Source organism: Panthera leo, chromosome A2, assembly GCF_018350215.1.
Source record: "Panthera leo isolate Ple1 chromosome A2, P.leo_Ple1_pat1.1, whole genome shotgun sequence".
Taxonomy (NCBI): Eukaryota; Metazoa; Chordata; class Mammalia; order Carnivora; family Felidae; genus Panthera; species Panthera leo.
Window position 1 is genome coordinate 1,699,287 of NC_056680.1, and position 15,037 is coordinate 1,714,323.

Here is a 15,037-nt window from a genome sequence, read left to right on the forward strand (position 1 = left end):
CTTTCGACCTCGGCCTGGCGAGATCCCGAGCGGAGAAGCCAGCCACGCCGTGCCCGACTCCTGACCTCCAGACCTGTGAGCCACTAGGCTTGCGACAGGTTGGTATCCTGCGCGGCGAGCTGGCACACGGGCCACGGTGAGGCCGCAGCAGGGTCTGCGAACTGCCGGCTGCCTTCTTCCCAGCACTCTCCGTGCCGTGGGGCCCGCAGCCTGGGGTGATTCCAGCGGGCGTCCGCTACTCATCGCTGAGTGTGGACGCTAGACTCAGTGCCGTTTTCCTTTTGAACCACCGGGAGATGCAGAGGTGCTCCCAGCAGCGCCCATTAGTGGCGGGACAAAACCGTCCCGGTGGCGGTGGTAAACTGGGCTGTGAGTGCATTTCACTTTCAGACGGCAAGGCCTCCAGACATCCAGCTTGGGCCCGGCCGCTCCTCCCCGGTCCCCTTCCCGGCCTGCGGCCCGTGGGACGGGCCGGGGGGCAGCCACAGCCCCCGGAAGGTGGCTTTGAAGTGTGTGTGGGGGGACCTGGGGGCCGCAGAGACGCCTCGTCTTCAGGGAGAACACAAACGGCCTTCAGTCTGCTTTACAGCTTCCAGAACCAGCAGCTTTACGGCCCACCGAGCTTCTGAATTCTTTCCTCCCAGGGCCTGACAGTGTGACCCCCACCCCTGCCGACCATTAAATGGGACGAAAAAACCCCAAACCCTCAAAACACTAATCTGCTGCCATATTCTACTGGGGGGTGGGGTGGGGTGGGGAGAACAATGCTGGGGGGTGGGAACAGGCCTCCCACTGCCTGCTTTCTGCACACCCGCTGGTGTGTGAGGCCTTGGCCCTACACACCTCTACGGGGAGCCTTTGCACTGTAGCCCCTAGAACAGGGCTCTCACCCAGAGGTGACTGTGCCCGCGGGGGACACAGGATGGTGTCTGGGGATATCTGTGGCCCTCACAACTGGGGGTGTCCTGGCATGGATGGGTGGGGGCCAGGGATGCTGCTCTGCCCCCACAGCGCCCAGGACGTCCCCACAGAGAACGACCTGCCCAGAATGTCAGCAGCACGGGGACGCGGAGGGAGAGACCCCACTCTAGACTCCACAGAAACGTGCAGACAGCACGGACAGAGCACTCTGGACATCAGGGTGAGAAAGCCAAAGGGCAAAAAGTCGAGGCAAGTGCCTCGAGGTGTCCCCAGCAGCTGGGTTGGGGTCACCCCCGGCCCCCAGAGGGCTCATGCCATAGCGGGGATCTATAAAGAGCCCTGGGTGCTGTGCTGGTGTTTGAACCTTGAGACTAGGCGGACGCAAGACCTCTTTGGCCTGGCCTCTGCCGCCCACCTCTGAAGCTCCAAACACTGGGTCCCCCCCACCCTCCGCTCCCCCCGCCTGCGGCTTCTCCAGGGTCACAGTCCCCCTGGCCTGGTGTGGGGCGGGCCAGCCACGTGAGGGCCTCCACTGAGCCTTTGTGCATCCATGACCTTTGGGTGCGGTGGGGGGCAGGAAAACTCTAGCTGGGATTCTGCCAGGTAGACATTTGTTAAGAGAAGCCGCACACCCGCTGGAAAACAGCGTCTCGTGACTCCCTGTCAGCCTGGTCTTTTTGTGCGCGGGCTAAATCGGTCCCCCAGGCAGCTATATTTAGAAAGCGCTGGACACTCAGGAATGAATGAGGTGCCCACAAGCTAGGGGAAAACAGCGCTGCCTTGGGCTGGGAGTGCAGAGCCCAAGAATGAGCCGGCCTGTGGGCGCGGGCAGTGACCAAGGGTGACGATGTGGCTGATGCGGGAGCAGAAGAGAAGGCTCCTCTGTCACCCGGAGGTCACCCGGAGGATGACGGCAGTCATGTGAGAGTGTGTGAGCTGGGAACGGCCGGGCCAGGATGCCGAGCACCCGGGGCTCACGGCACCCCTGCTCTTGGCTTCCGAGCCCTGAGGCAATGCTGTCACCCAGGCCCCGTGATGGGGTAGCATGGATGCCAAGGGGCCGGGGGGCAGGGAGGGGAGAGGGGAGAGGGGAGAGGGGAGAGGGGAGAGGGGAGAGGGGAGGACAACCCAGGCCTTTCCACCTTGGTTCAGGCAGGTCCTTTTCTTCCTGGGCCCGGACAGACTCCTATATCTCCTGCAAAGCCCTGGGACAGGTCACCCCCTGAGAAGCCCCTGCTTGGCCATCTGTGCACAACCAGTCTGCACTGAAACACCTCCTCGGGGCATCCGCAGCTCCCTGAACACTCCTTGGCCCTTTATGCATTTCCTGTGTCCTCAGTCACCAATCATAAATTACCACCAATGTGGCAGCTTAGAACCACACACATATATTCTCTGACAGTTCTGGAGTCAGGATTCTAACTCAGGTCTCACTGGGGCTAACACCCGGGCGTGGGCAGGGCCGGCTCTCCCGGGGCCCCAGGGAGCCCCATGTCCCCCTTTTCTGGCTTCCAGAGGCGTCACGTCCTAGGCCCGCGGCCCCTCATCCTCACGGCCAGCAGCGCGGGGTCTGCCCGTCTCTCTGCCTCTGGCCCTCTGCCTCTCTCTCAGGAGGACCTTGTGAGGACAGTGGGCCCCCCGGGGCACCTGGGGTCACCCCCACCTCGGGGGCATGGGCTTGCTCCCACCTGCAAGGTCCCCTCTGCAATGGAAGGTATCCTTATTCACAGGGACCAAGACGGGGATCTTGGGCACCTCAGCCGCTCTCCACTCTGCAGAAGGGGGACGGCCTGTCCAGGGCACACACCAAGGAGGACAAGCCTCAGAGCTGGGCTGTCGGGGCAGTTCTTTGCTCTGGGGCTCTGAGCTGCTGGCTGACACCACATCCTGGACCGGTCAGTGGTTCCCCAGGGACGTCCCGCCCCACCTCTGATGCTGTTGGAAAGTCCTGGATAAAAGCAGACCCAGAGGGGCTCTTCCTATGGGCTGGCTGTAACTAGGGACATTTTTCATGTTAGAAACAAAGAACAACAGAATCCAACAGTCAATAATGGGACTGACTAGATAGCTTCAGAGACTTTCCTGCTGTGGGGGGTCCAGAGCCTCAAGTGGGGTCTTGCTGGGGCCACTGCTCCCCGTAGCACCAGGGTCATCTGTGGTCATCATGACTGGATGACTGAAGTGGGGGCGGGGGGGGGGCTCCCGGCATCGAGGGGCAGGGGCCGGGGATGCCGCTCAGCCCCCATGGCGCCAGGGACGCCCCGCACAGAACGCCCTGGCCCGGTGTCCGCTGACGAGGAGACCTTGGTCTAGGGATATTCAATCCCGCAGCTTCCCCGTGAAATCTGTGTGCTGCTTCGGGCCCCAGTGGGTTCGGAGAAGAAGCCCAGCTGCCGGCACCTGCTCCTGGCGCACACCATAAATTCTCAGTGTCCAGGCAGGTCACGACTCCCGAGGGGCCCCAGATGCCCACGTGGTGCAGACAGAAGGGTTTGGGGTCAAATGCCAGGGTGCCTCTCTCTGTACTACGGCAAAACGTCAGGGTGTCTGCACGGAACCTCTGCTCGAGTGCCAACCCACGTGGGTCTGGAGGGAGGTGCGGCCCCCCCACCCCCCCCAAACACAGCAACGGTGCAGAGAAGCCAGAGGCACAGTCCGGGATGCAAGTTTCGGCCAGTGAGGGCAGGGGGGGGGCTTCTTGAGGCCTTGGCCGAGGTTGGGGGGCTACACGTCCATCTGGGGGTGTGGAGCCACATCAGCCACATGGTGCTAAGTGTGTCCCCTACAAAACCCTCCAGGGAGGGAGAGCAGCCTTGGGCCCCAGTGACCAGCAGGGGAGGGACCTCAGTGCCTGGGTGCCCACGGGTGCCCACGGGTGCCCACGGGTGCCGGCTCTGGGTTTGTGGGAAACCTCTTCTGGGAGTGAGCTAATCTCCACTGCCAGTGGCCTCTGCCCCAAGATGAGGTTTCGATGACCCACGCGGAATTTCTAACAATGAGATCGAGTGTCTGGTTCTGCTCACGCTGACATCCCCTTTCTCAACCGTCCAAATTCCATCACGCCTTTTCTTGTTACTGCAGGAAGGCAGCCAAGCCCGGCACTGCCCGGGGGGTGTGAGTCTCCTGTGACCCTCACCGCCTCGGTGCCCTGGCTCTCAGAGCCTCTGCAGGACCTCGGAGAGACGGCACACGGGAAGCGGGGTGCACACACAGAACGCGCGGGGGGGATCTCGCGGAATCCGGACAGGACTTCCGCAGGGCAGCCCGCGCGTTCTCTGGTGGAGCCTCTCCGACTTCTGTCCCTGCATCTGAGATCCTCCTTGCTGGTGTGGCACGTAGCTGACAGGCAGCAGGGACCCCGTGCACAGCCCACAGCTGCCAGGACGCGAACTCTGCCGATGCCCCGAGGGGGCTCAGGGGCAGGGTCCCCCCCCCCCCCCCCAAGCCCCTGGGGCAGGATGCAGCCTGGCTGGCACCTGGATGGTGGCCTGCGGGACCCTGAGCAGAGGACCCAGTTAGGCTGTGCACAGATTCCGGACCCACAGAGACTGTGAGACAATAGATGGGTGGAGTCTGGGGCCATCTGTCACACAGCATCACTGGCACAGCAGAGGAGCGTGACCAGAGACAGAAGCCCGGCCTGGAGGAGGGGGAGGGGGAGCAGCCTGATGTGGCCACCAGGACGCTCCCCCACTTTATCCTACAACGTCACGTCAACTGGCCCTTCCGCTCCTGAATGAACCTACCTGACTGTAAAAATAACTTAGAGGAAATAGAAAAAAATAATGCAAAATAACAACGTCTTGCTCCCGACCCCGAAATCCTTGACTGAAATGACTGCTCTCGGCAGATACAGCTGTGTGTCTGGTTTTGGGGAGCAAACCCCGGGCCACGCGTCTCAGGCGCCTGCTCCCCAGCACGGGCTCCGGAGGTGGAGCTACGCCAGCGAATACAGAGATTTGCTTATAAATTGATTTCAGGCTAAAGAACCACCTCCTACGGAACGTGCTCTGGTGCGTTTCAGAAGGAACTTGCCGGGACACCGGTGGACTTTCTGTGACCATTGGAGGTGCCCAGGGGTCCAGGACTCCCCGCTCCCCCTGGACGGCACACTGGCCACAGTCCTGCCTCCTCCCCTGCTCCACGTGCCTGGTGGGGGGGTCTCACTTGCACCCAGCTGGGTCCCACGCCGGCACCGGGAGGGACACGGTCTCCTTCACGCCTGCCACCCCGAGGCAGAGACCAGGCGGAGCCGGATCTCATTCTGTGACCGAGCGCTTAGGCCCTGCCGTTCCAAGAGTTTGGGAAGGGCCTGTCCCCGTCCCCTGGACGTATGCACGAGACGCTGGAACAGAAGGAAGACGACGACCTGACCGCGACACCCCCGCCCCCGGCCATGGCACGCTGGGCTCCTCCTCCTCTCTCGCCCGCCCCACTTCTTTCTAGCAGCTTCACAGCGAGGTCAGTTGGGAAACCACAGCACTCACCATTTGAAGTACGTGATTGTCAGGTTCAACGTGTGCACGTCTGACAAAACGTATACATCGTGTGACGCGCGTTTCAACCATTTAAAAAGTTTTATTGTATTATATTGTTAAAGTTCACTTATTTACGTAACGAGAAAGAGAAAGCAAATAAATGGGGGAGGGTGGGCAGAGAGAAAGAGAGAGAATCGGGGCTCAAACCCACGAATCGTGAGATCGTACCTTGAGCCCTGAGCCGAAGCCGAGAGTCGGATGCTTAACCCACTGAGCCACCCTTAACCATTTTTTAAAATTAAGTAGGCCCCATGACCAATGTGGGCCTTGAACTTACAATGCTGAGATCATGAATCGCATGCTCTATGACTGAGCCACCTAGGCGCCCCTCGTTTTAACCATTTTTAAGCATGCAGTTCAGTGGTATCTTCACATTATCGTGCAACCACCACACTCTATCTAGTTCCAGGACATCCCATCACCCTCAAAAGAAACCCCTTCCCCCTTAGCATTTACCCCTCCCCCTCCCCCAATCCCAGCCCCCACGAGCCCCCTTCCTCTATGGATGAACCTGTTCTGGACGTTTCACCCACGCGGACTCAAACCCCGTGTGGCCTCTCGTGTCTGGTTCCCTCCCTGAGCGTGGTGTGTTTGGGGTCTGTCCCCAGGGCGGCGGGTATGGGTGCTTCCCCCACTGCTCGCGGCCGACGGACGTGTGCGTGTGCAGACTGACCATGTTTCGTTCACCTGTTCATGTGCCGATCAACCTCTGGGCTGTCTGCACCTCGTGGCTGCCGTGGACACGTGTTTACAAGCGTCTGCCCGGGCGCCTGGCCGCCCCTCAGCTTTCCTTGTCACCACCTCCCCAGCGGCCGCCCTGTCCTGCTTTCCCAGGGAGTGTGGCGATCGATGGCCCCGGAGCTCTGAGGGGCCGTCCAGCTGCACAAGTGGCCCCAGCCTGGGAGACCTGGGGTGACTCATTTTCCACGTCGGCTTGTCTGGGCCACGGGCCGTCCCGGTGTGTGTGGTCCAGCATTATTCTGGATGTTTCTGTAAGGCTGTTTCTGGATGAAACTGACATTGAAATAAATAGACTTTGTTAAGAGGACGATCGCGGATCCACGAGCTGACTCTACACCTTAAGGAACGAGAAGTGGCAAGAGACCCCGGGGCCGGCGGAGGAAGGAAATGACAAACACACAGCAGAGGTAAATGAAAAACTGAAACAGAGACTAAAAAACCGCAGGAGAGTCAACGAAACCAAAAGCCGGTTCTCTGAAGAGATGGACAAGAGCTGGCAACCAGCCCGCCGGATGGACCCGGAGTCGAGGAGAGAAGGCGCACGTCGTGGGAATGAGAGTGGCCAGAGGGCTGGGTGGCGGGGCTGGGGGGTGCGGGGCACCAAGGACCACGAACGCAGCACAGGCCCCGGCCGAGCCGGGTGGACAGGCTTCCTGGACGCACACACGCGCCCGCCCTGCGACGGCCAAAGCGGCCGCTCACACCTGCCAGAGACCTGCCCCAGGGCCGGAATCCTGCCTCTTCAGATCTACGGCCACGTTTAATCTCTGCAACATTCTTGGGAAGTTGGAGGATGTTGTTTCCGTGGCGGAGATGAAAGGAATCCGCCAAATGTGACAGAGCCGGTTAGGGGCGGACCTGGGGTGTGCACTCGGGTTTCCTGGCCCCGAGCCCGGAGCCCTGTCCACGGTGACCGAGGCCCAGTGTGTCACGTGCACATGAAGCACTGTGGCTTGCTTGTTCCTTTTGCTAAAAAACAACAGATTCCAAACCCATGAAGTAAGAATGAATGCGCTGTACCTTTTCCAGTTTTTCCAAAGACACCACTTTACTCGGTTTGAAGCGGGGGAGACAGAGGGAGAGGGAGCGGGTGCCGTAGTGGTCGCTTGGCCACCTCCAGCTTTTCTCGGGGAAATACGGCGCGGTCGCCGAAAACGTGGTGGGCGAACGGGAATCGGCCACGTCCTCCGGAGAAAGCGGGGTCTTCTGGAGAGTCCGCTTCACTCTTCATAGCCGATCCAGTCGGGAGAGAGAACTGTGTTTCTCTGCAGCTTGGACACTCCCCGTTCTGGAACACGACGGTCCGGTCCGTCGGACACACCAGTGTCAGGAAAACAAAACATTCAGGAACTGAGCCTTGAGATGTAAGCCTCAGTGTTTTTCCACGTCTGATTTTCTACTTTGCCGGAAGCCCCGTGCCGGGATGAAAAAGGGGGAGGTGGAAAGTGCAGGCTCCGGGCAAACCAATGAACCTCGGGCGGAGGAGGTGACAGGTATACGGGCACAGGAAGCCGAGGGATCTGAGGCTGGCCGCTGAGGGCCAGGGGGTCAACAGGAAGGGGAGGAAGTCCCGAGACCAGACCGGGGTGGGCCCGGGCACTTTGAAGCTGTTGTTTTCCAGGGGACGGGACCCCTGCACCAGGCGGAACCCTGGACAGGGCTGAATCTGATACTGCGTGCACATGGTGTGACAGCCGCTGGGGGCCACCGGGTCCAGCTGGCAGGGTGGCCCTGAGACTGAGACCCTGAGTGCCAGCCTATACCCCGTGCCACACCAGCTGCCCGAGGGAGCACCAGGGCCACGAGGGAGAGGCGAGTGGGGACCCTGTCCCGTCCAGCTGCATCTCCGTGGACGTGGCCTCCTTTGTGCGGCCGAGGAAGCCCCAGGCTACGGAGGCCAGGGGGACACCTGCAGTTGCCGGGGACCGCCCCCACACTTTGAAAAGCCGGCAGCTAGACTCAAGTTTGGAGTTGGGGGAGTGGTGCGGGTCCTTGGGGCTGATTCTGCCGTGGGCCTGCCCCGCAGGGTCAACAGAAGCCGCTGCCCCTGGGCCGGCACAGGCTGTGTCCCTCTGGCTCCCAAGCTCTCCGGTGCCCCTCTTCCTCTGCAAACATTATTAGCTCTTTCCACAAACCAACAGGGTTTTTTTCCACTTACACAAAGGGTCGTGCCACTGCTGCCACTCCTGGGCCACATGGGCCTGTGTCAGCCGCTCTGTACCCCAGGGGGGCAGGCATCACAGTCCACAGTCGTAGGGGGTAGGGGGCGGGGCCGGACGTTGGGTGGAAACCTCCTAGACCACTGCCTGGGAGGGGAGGTCCGGCCGAGGCTCCAGGAGGCTCCAGGGTCTCAGGTGTAGGAAGGAGGCAGGTGGGGGGTTCTCTCTAAAGCAGGGCTCTCCCAGGGCACTGGGGACACCAGTGCGGGCAGTTCTCTGGGGGTGTCCTGAGCACCATCCCTGGCCCCCAGACACTCCACGCCAGGAGCCCCGCTAGAGGTGAAACCACCAAAAATGTCCCCGGACATCCCCAATGTCCCCTGGGGGGCAGAATCTCCCCCCGGTGAGACCCCCTGGGTTAAGGGGCTCCACCGACCCTCAGGAGAACCCCCCGAGTGTTCCGTAAGCATCTGACTGACTATTGCCGTCCTGGGAGGCTGCACACAGAGAAATACACACACTGGGCGGAGGGAGAGAGGGAGTGACTCACAGACACAGGGACTACCCTGGTTTGTACCTTCTGACCCCTGGGGGTTTACTCTGCTCTCTTGTGTGGGTAAGACTGGACTCAATATTTTTCCCTAAATAATTAATGCAGAGTTTCTCCCCCTTGGCACAGACATGGGAGCCCGGTCACTCTCTGAGGGCGTCCTGGGCACTGTGAGGGCTGAGCAGCATCCCCAGCCCCAGCCCCTCGATGCCAAGAGCCTCCAACTTTGTCATGACCACAGATGTCCCCAGTTATGGCCCATGACCCTTGGGGGCAGAACTAGCCTTAAGGGAGGGCTGGGTGAGAGCCACCAGAAAACGCAGCACCGAGTGGGGAGACAGAGCAGGGTGGGGGGTGGGAGACTGCTGGTGAAGTCTCCCCGCTTCGGGCCCCCTCCCTGCTGCCTGGGCAACTCTGAGCATCCTGTGCTGAGGGCCGCTGGCTGGGATGCAGTCATGGCTCACAGTTTGCAGGTTCCTTGTTCTCAAATTTGCCCACTCACTAAACCCCAATCGATTCTCGGTGGGGGGGGTGCATTTCTCAGTCATCCTCAGACATGTGCAGAGCAGTGAAACATCTGTCACTGACCCACGTTCCCAGCTGCGGTGGGACGAGGCGCTCAGCTCCGGCTGTAACCAGAGGGCCTTCTCAATACCGAGGGCCGTGGCATTCGCACTTTGCGCTTTCGGTGGCCGCGTGAGTCCGTCCAGGTGCACGGCGGCCGTGCTGGCAGGTGCTCCCGGCCGCGACACGCCTCACGGAGAAAGTACACGTGTCAGACAAGCCTCGTTCGGCAGTTCCTGCGCCGTTGGCTGTGAGCGCGACGTTAACGAGTCAGCTGTGTATCGAAGTGTCTTTAAACGGAAGCCCGTGTGACACGAGGTTATGACTTGATCGGCTGACCGCGATGTGACCAGAGGCTCCAGGAACCTGACCCAGCGTGTCCCCAGGAGCCGCGCCTGCTGCCCACTAATTCTGTGTCTGTAGTGACCTCGCAGAACAGAACCACACAGCAGGAACCCACCATACGTATGCATATAAATATAGAAACATGAAGATATATAATTGCCCATCATTAGATGCCTGGGTTGTTTCTGTTTTTCTCCTCTTTGCCATGAAAATCTATTCACGTAAAACGAATATCCATTCACACGATGTCTGTGTATGCCTCTCTTTTTTTCCCCTAAAGATAAATTCCTAAGTGTAAATCCTGAGTTCAAAGGTACGGGGGGCTTAATGCAGCTACGCCTTCAAAAAGGCTGCAGAAAGGTCCCATCAGGGTGAGGGGGGCACTCATGCAATTAGCCATCACCCCACAACACGGCCAGTGAGCTACGGGTCTCGGATTCCGTCACCCTGTGTTTTCCCACACCCTCTTGTTCAAGTATAAAACGCTAACACACGTACAGATGAGCAAACAGATATCACTCATTACAGCTGTGTGCATTTAAATGTGACACGGGTGTCACCAACACCTGCCTCAAGACGACAACATTTTCAGGGCCTCCTCCCAGAGTGTGTCACTACCCTCTTTTCCATTATTAGGACATTTTTCATTATTATTAGCCTGATTCTCGCTCCTGAAGACAGAAAAGAGGGTAGATTCTGACTTCAGGGAGAGATGCTTAAGTGAGACGAACTGCCTAGAAGATTCTAGAAGGTTCTAGAAGACAGCCGGCCAGGATCTGCTCAGAAGCTTTGAGAGGTCAGTCTGTCTGGCCTGAGGGGCAGTGGGGGTGGGGGTGGAGTAAGTTCCAGCCATGGCTCCAGGCGTTTGTCTGGACACCTGCCGGCTGGCTCTGTGAACCTGGAGGCCTTGCCTGAAACATGGGGACCCCCGGCATTGCTCTGCGGTCTCTGTGAGGACGAAAAGGGCAAGTGCGGTGCCCAGGGCGCTTCCCCACAGCAACGGCGATAAGGATAATGTAACGCAGATTGTGTAGGACAGAAGCCACGTGGAAGCAAATCCAAATTATTGCCAGCAGGAGCGGTGGCTCCCAGGGTCGGGGCCGACTCGGGCTGCGGTTGAGGCGCCGCAGCATCCTCGGTTCCTCCCCCAGATCTCATCCTCACGGCATGCACGTCAGAGCCTCCCAGGGGAAGCGGCTGGACGGGGGCCACGTGGGGTTATGGGGGCACGGCATGGCTCCGGGGGGAAGCTTACTGTCCCTTCTTTCTCCTCCGCTCCCAAGAAAGGTGTGAGGACTGCTTCTGCAGAGCAAGCGGGGCCCCTGACGGTGCTGGAGACACCTGCTGCCTGCGGCTCGCCTGTTCAGGGCAAGGAAGAGTCCAGAAGGCTTGGCTAATTGACTCTGTGCTTTTTCATTAGTAAGGCCCTTCTTTATATGCAGGAGTGGGTGGAGACTTTCACATGCCAGTGTGTGTGTGTGTGTGTGTGTGTGTGTGTGTGTGCACGTGCGTGTGTGTTAGTGTGTATGCACATGTGTGCGTGCGCATGTGTGGAGGGGTCGCTGGGTCGGGGGGATCTCACCTGGGGGGTTCCTGCCCCCAGACACACTGGGCAGTGTCTGGGGATGGCTGTGTCTGTCACACCCGGGTAGTCCTGGCACCAAGCGGGTGGGGCCCGGCCTGGTGTCTGCAGTGCCAGGGACACAGGTCTAGATCACCTTGCAGGCATTGATGCAATCACACACAGAGACCCCCCCCCCCCCGCCCCCCGGCTCCTGCTCTGCGGCTTTGCCTCTGGGTCCCCCTGCCCCACACCGGGGATCTCCTAGAAGGACGACAAACAGACCGTCTACTCTTTTTCTTGGTTGGTCTCAGAAATGCCGAGAAAACCACCCAGCACAGGAAGCTGCCCAGGCAGTGAAACGAACGGGAACTGTGTCTTTCTGACTGTGACTGGCCCTTCTGGGGAGCCGCCGGGCAATCCCCTCCCTGGGCACCTCTCTTGGAAGTTTCTCTGTGCTCTGTTTCTTGGAACGAAACTGGGCTGGCAGCTACCACTTGTGCCCTCTGCCCGCTTGGGGCCTTGCAATAAAATCCAGCAGATTCAGACGGTTCGCATCCAAGCCTGACCGTGAAGCACCATAAAACCCCAGAGCAGCTGTCCCTGTGCCCTTGGCCTGTCCTCCGCCGGAAAGCAGGGTCCCAAGCTGTCACCACTTCAGGGAGACACATCCACGGCTCATTCTTTTTTTTTCTTTTTTTCTTTTTGAAACATGACTGATAAATAAACATCACTTATGTTCAGTTGAAAGTTATCCTTACTTTCGGTATCTATGACAGGGTCCCCCCACCCTGCACTGGTGACATCAGGCTGAGTCACTCCCTGGGGGCTGTCCCAGGTGCTATGGGGGCTGAACAGCATCCCTGGCCTCCACCCTTTATGCCAAGAGCATGGAGTCGTGAGGGCCACAGATGTCCCCAGACACGGCCCACCGTGTCGCTCCCACCCCCTTTCCACTGAGAACCACACTCTAGGATTACTGAGTTAATCCCCCACTGTCTTCGTTTTAAGGAGGCATTTTTTTTTTTAACATAACTGCCAACTTACTTTTTAAAAATTTGTTTGCATTGGCATAATAGGCATAGAGCACCTGTAAGTTTAAGGTACAAAGTGTTGACTTGATATCCTTTCCTCCTGCTACATCATCACCAAGGTGACTGTCAGTGGATTCCAGCATTTCCACTCCCCGCCCCCCCCCCCCCACCCCCGCCACTTCCCTGGCCCAAGAAGGACCAGAGGCATTCATGCAGGTACAGAACAGAAACACGTCACAGGACGAGTAATGAGGCATCAGAGGTGGTGTGGGGGGCGGGGAGGGGTGATCCCCCAAAGAAACCATGGGACGGGTCGCAAAGTGGGGAGGGTGGTTCTGTGCGGGACAGTTCCGGGTTCATCTTGAGGGACAACAAGGTCTGCTGTGGCAATGGGGTGGACACCGTCGCCCAGATTCACGTTCTCCCGGACACTGACCACGTGGCCTCATCTGGAGAAAGGGTCTTTGCAGATGTGAGATGTCAAGGACCCTGGGGTGAGGTCATCCTGAATGGAAGGCGGGCCTCAAATATGACAGCTGGTGTCCCCTCAGAGAGGGGAGGGGGGTTGGCTCTCAGACACACAGGCAGAGGCCATGGGACCACAGAGACAGGCACTGGGGGGATGTCTGGAGCCCCGGGAAGCTGGAGGAGGCAGGATGGACCCTTGGAAGGGAGCAAGGTTCTGTGAAAGCCCTGATTTGGGACTTGTGGCCTTCAGATTGTGAGAGTATAAATTTCTGTCCTAAGCCACCAAGTTTTGGGTCATTGGTTACAGCTGCCCCGGGGGGGGGGGCGGGGGAAGAATTGGCTGCAGGTGCATCTCTCTGTAGTTGTGACATGCCAGGACCTCAGGTGAGAAGGGTCCCCCTCTCCCTGTTGGACTGGCAGACTCAGGACACTTGGGGAAATGCAGAAAACGCCCATCTCCACCCCCCTGCCCCAGCAGGTGCTCCTACCTCTGTGCGGTTTGCACGGGAGGAAGGGTCTATTGGTTCCTTCCATCCAGGGCGAAATCCAAGGGCAGTATAGACATCTGGGACTAGGAACCAGCCAGCACAAGGCTCCCACAAGCCTCGGAATCACCCGGGGGCTTCAAGATACACAGACACTGCATCCTGCCCCACAGAACGTGATGTAGTTGGTATGGATGTGTCCCGCATGACTCCCCAGGGCAGCCGAGGTCGGGGACCCCCGAATGAGGCCAGTGCAGTGTCCCACAGGAAAGTGAGGCCTGGGAGTCTGACGTGTTCTGTGCTCCCGGATGGTGAGGGTGGGGAACACATGCAAAGGTTTAATGATAGTAAGAAACAGAAGTAACGGAATAAAAAACCAAATTCCTGCCCTAAGGGAACTTTCTGTGTGTCTGTGTGTGGGGATTTTAAAGATACACAAACAGGTGATTACAGTGTGTGAATAAAGTGCTAAGTTATAAATATACTTTTTTTTTCTGTAAAAGGCCAGAGAGTAAATAGTTTTGGTTTTGGGTGACACATGGTCTCTGTTGCAATGATTCAACTCAGTTGCCACCATAAACAACATGTAATGGGTGTGCTGTGCACCAATAAAACTTTATTTGCAATGACAGGCAGAGGGCCAGATTTGATTTCCTGGCTGTAGTTTGCAGAACCCTGACCCAGAGGGATGAACAGACCCTGAGGTGAAGGAACAGCAGCTCCTTATGGGTTTTCTATCTCTTCTAGAAATTCCATTCCTAGGTATCCACTCAGGAGAAACTTAAACATGCGTCCACACAAAAACGAATGCACGAATGTCCCCAGCAGGATTATCCGTAATAGGCAAAACACAGAAACAACCTAGATGTCTACCAACAGTGAATGAATACACACACACATACACACACACATACAGTGCAATGTCATTTGGCCGCAAGCAGGAGCGAGGCGCCCACACCCGCTGCCCCGCGGACGGACCCTGAACACACGATGCTCAGGGAGGGAACCAGACACGAGAGGCCACATGGGGTGTGAGTCCACGTGTGTGAAACGTCCAGAACGGGCCCATCCATAGATGGGAAGGAGGCTCGTGGGTGCTGGGGGCTGGGGGGGGGGGGGGAGGAGTGGAGTATAGGGTTATTTCGGGGGTGATGAAACTATTCTGGAATCAAATAATGGTGTGATATAATTGCACAACCTTGTGAATGGGCCAAAAACACTGAACTGCATACTTTAAATGGGTGAATTTCATGGCACGTGCGTGATATCTCAATTATTTTTATTTTTTATTATTATTTTTTTTACACAAAAGGAGCTAAGTAGGGAGTAGGCCTCCTGGAGCGGACCGTGTCCGTGCACAGAGCTCAAGGGTGGAGCTGGAGACCCAGGGAGGCCCATGTGTAGGCAGTACTGAAGTTCAGGCCAGGATGCGGGTAGATGGGGGGCCTGGGGGTGAAGCCGGGCAAGTGTGGAAAATGGACTCTGCTGTGAGGAGAACTGGGCCTCTCACTGGGGCAGAAGGAAGTTTCCACGCAGGCAGTGATGTGTCCAGGGTGGAAAGGACGAGGGCGGGGCCTCATTTTGACTTTGGAGGTCCGTCTCCATGAAAAAACGCTAAACCTGCTTTATGACCTTGCTGGCGCGAAGATAAACGCGATCCTGTCTGGAGTG

At 58.3% G+C, this 15,037-nt stretch overlaps 1 protein-coding gene and 1 long non-coding RNA gene across 3 annotated transcripts in view; one reads left to right on the forward strand and one right to left on the reverse strand.

Moving 5' to 3' along the window:
- GNG7 (G protein subunit gamma 7) overlaps window positions 1–15,037 on the reverse strand; it is a 116,722-nt gene that overhangs the window by 21,063 nt on the left and 80,622 nt on the right. The window lies entirely within an intron of this gene.
- On the forward strand, window positions 5,998–12,123 carry LOC122213727. Its single transcript, XR_006199620.1, has 3 exons — window positions 5,998–7,564; window positions 11,102–11,237; window positions 11,694–12,123. It is a non-coding gene; the product is annotated as an uncharacterized LOC122213727 (long non-coding RNA).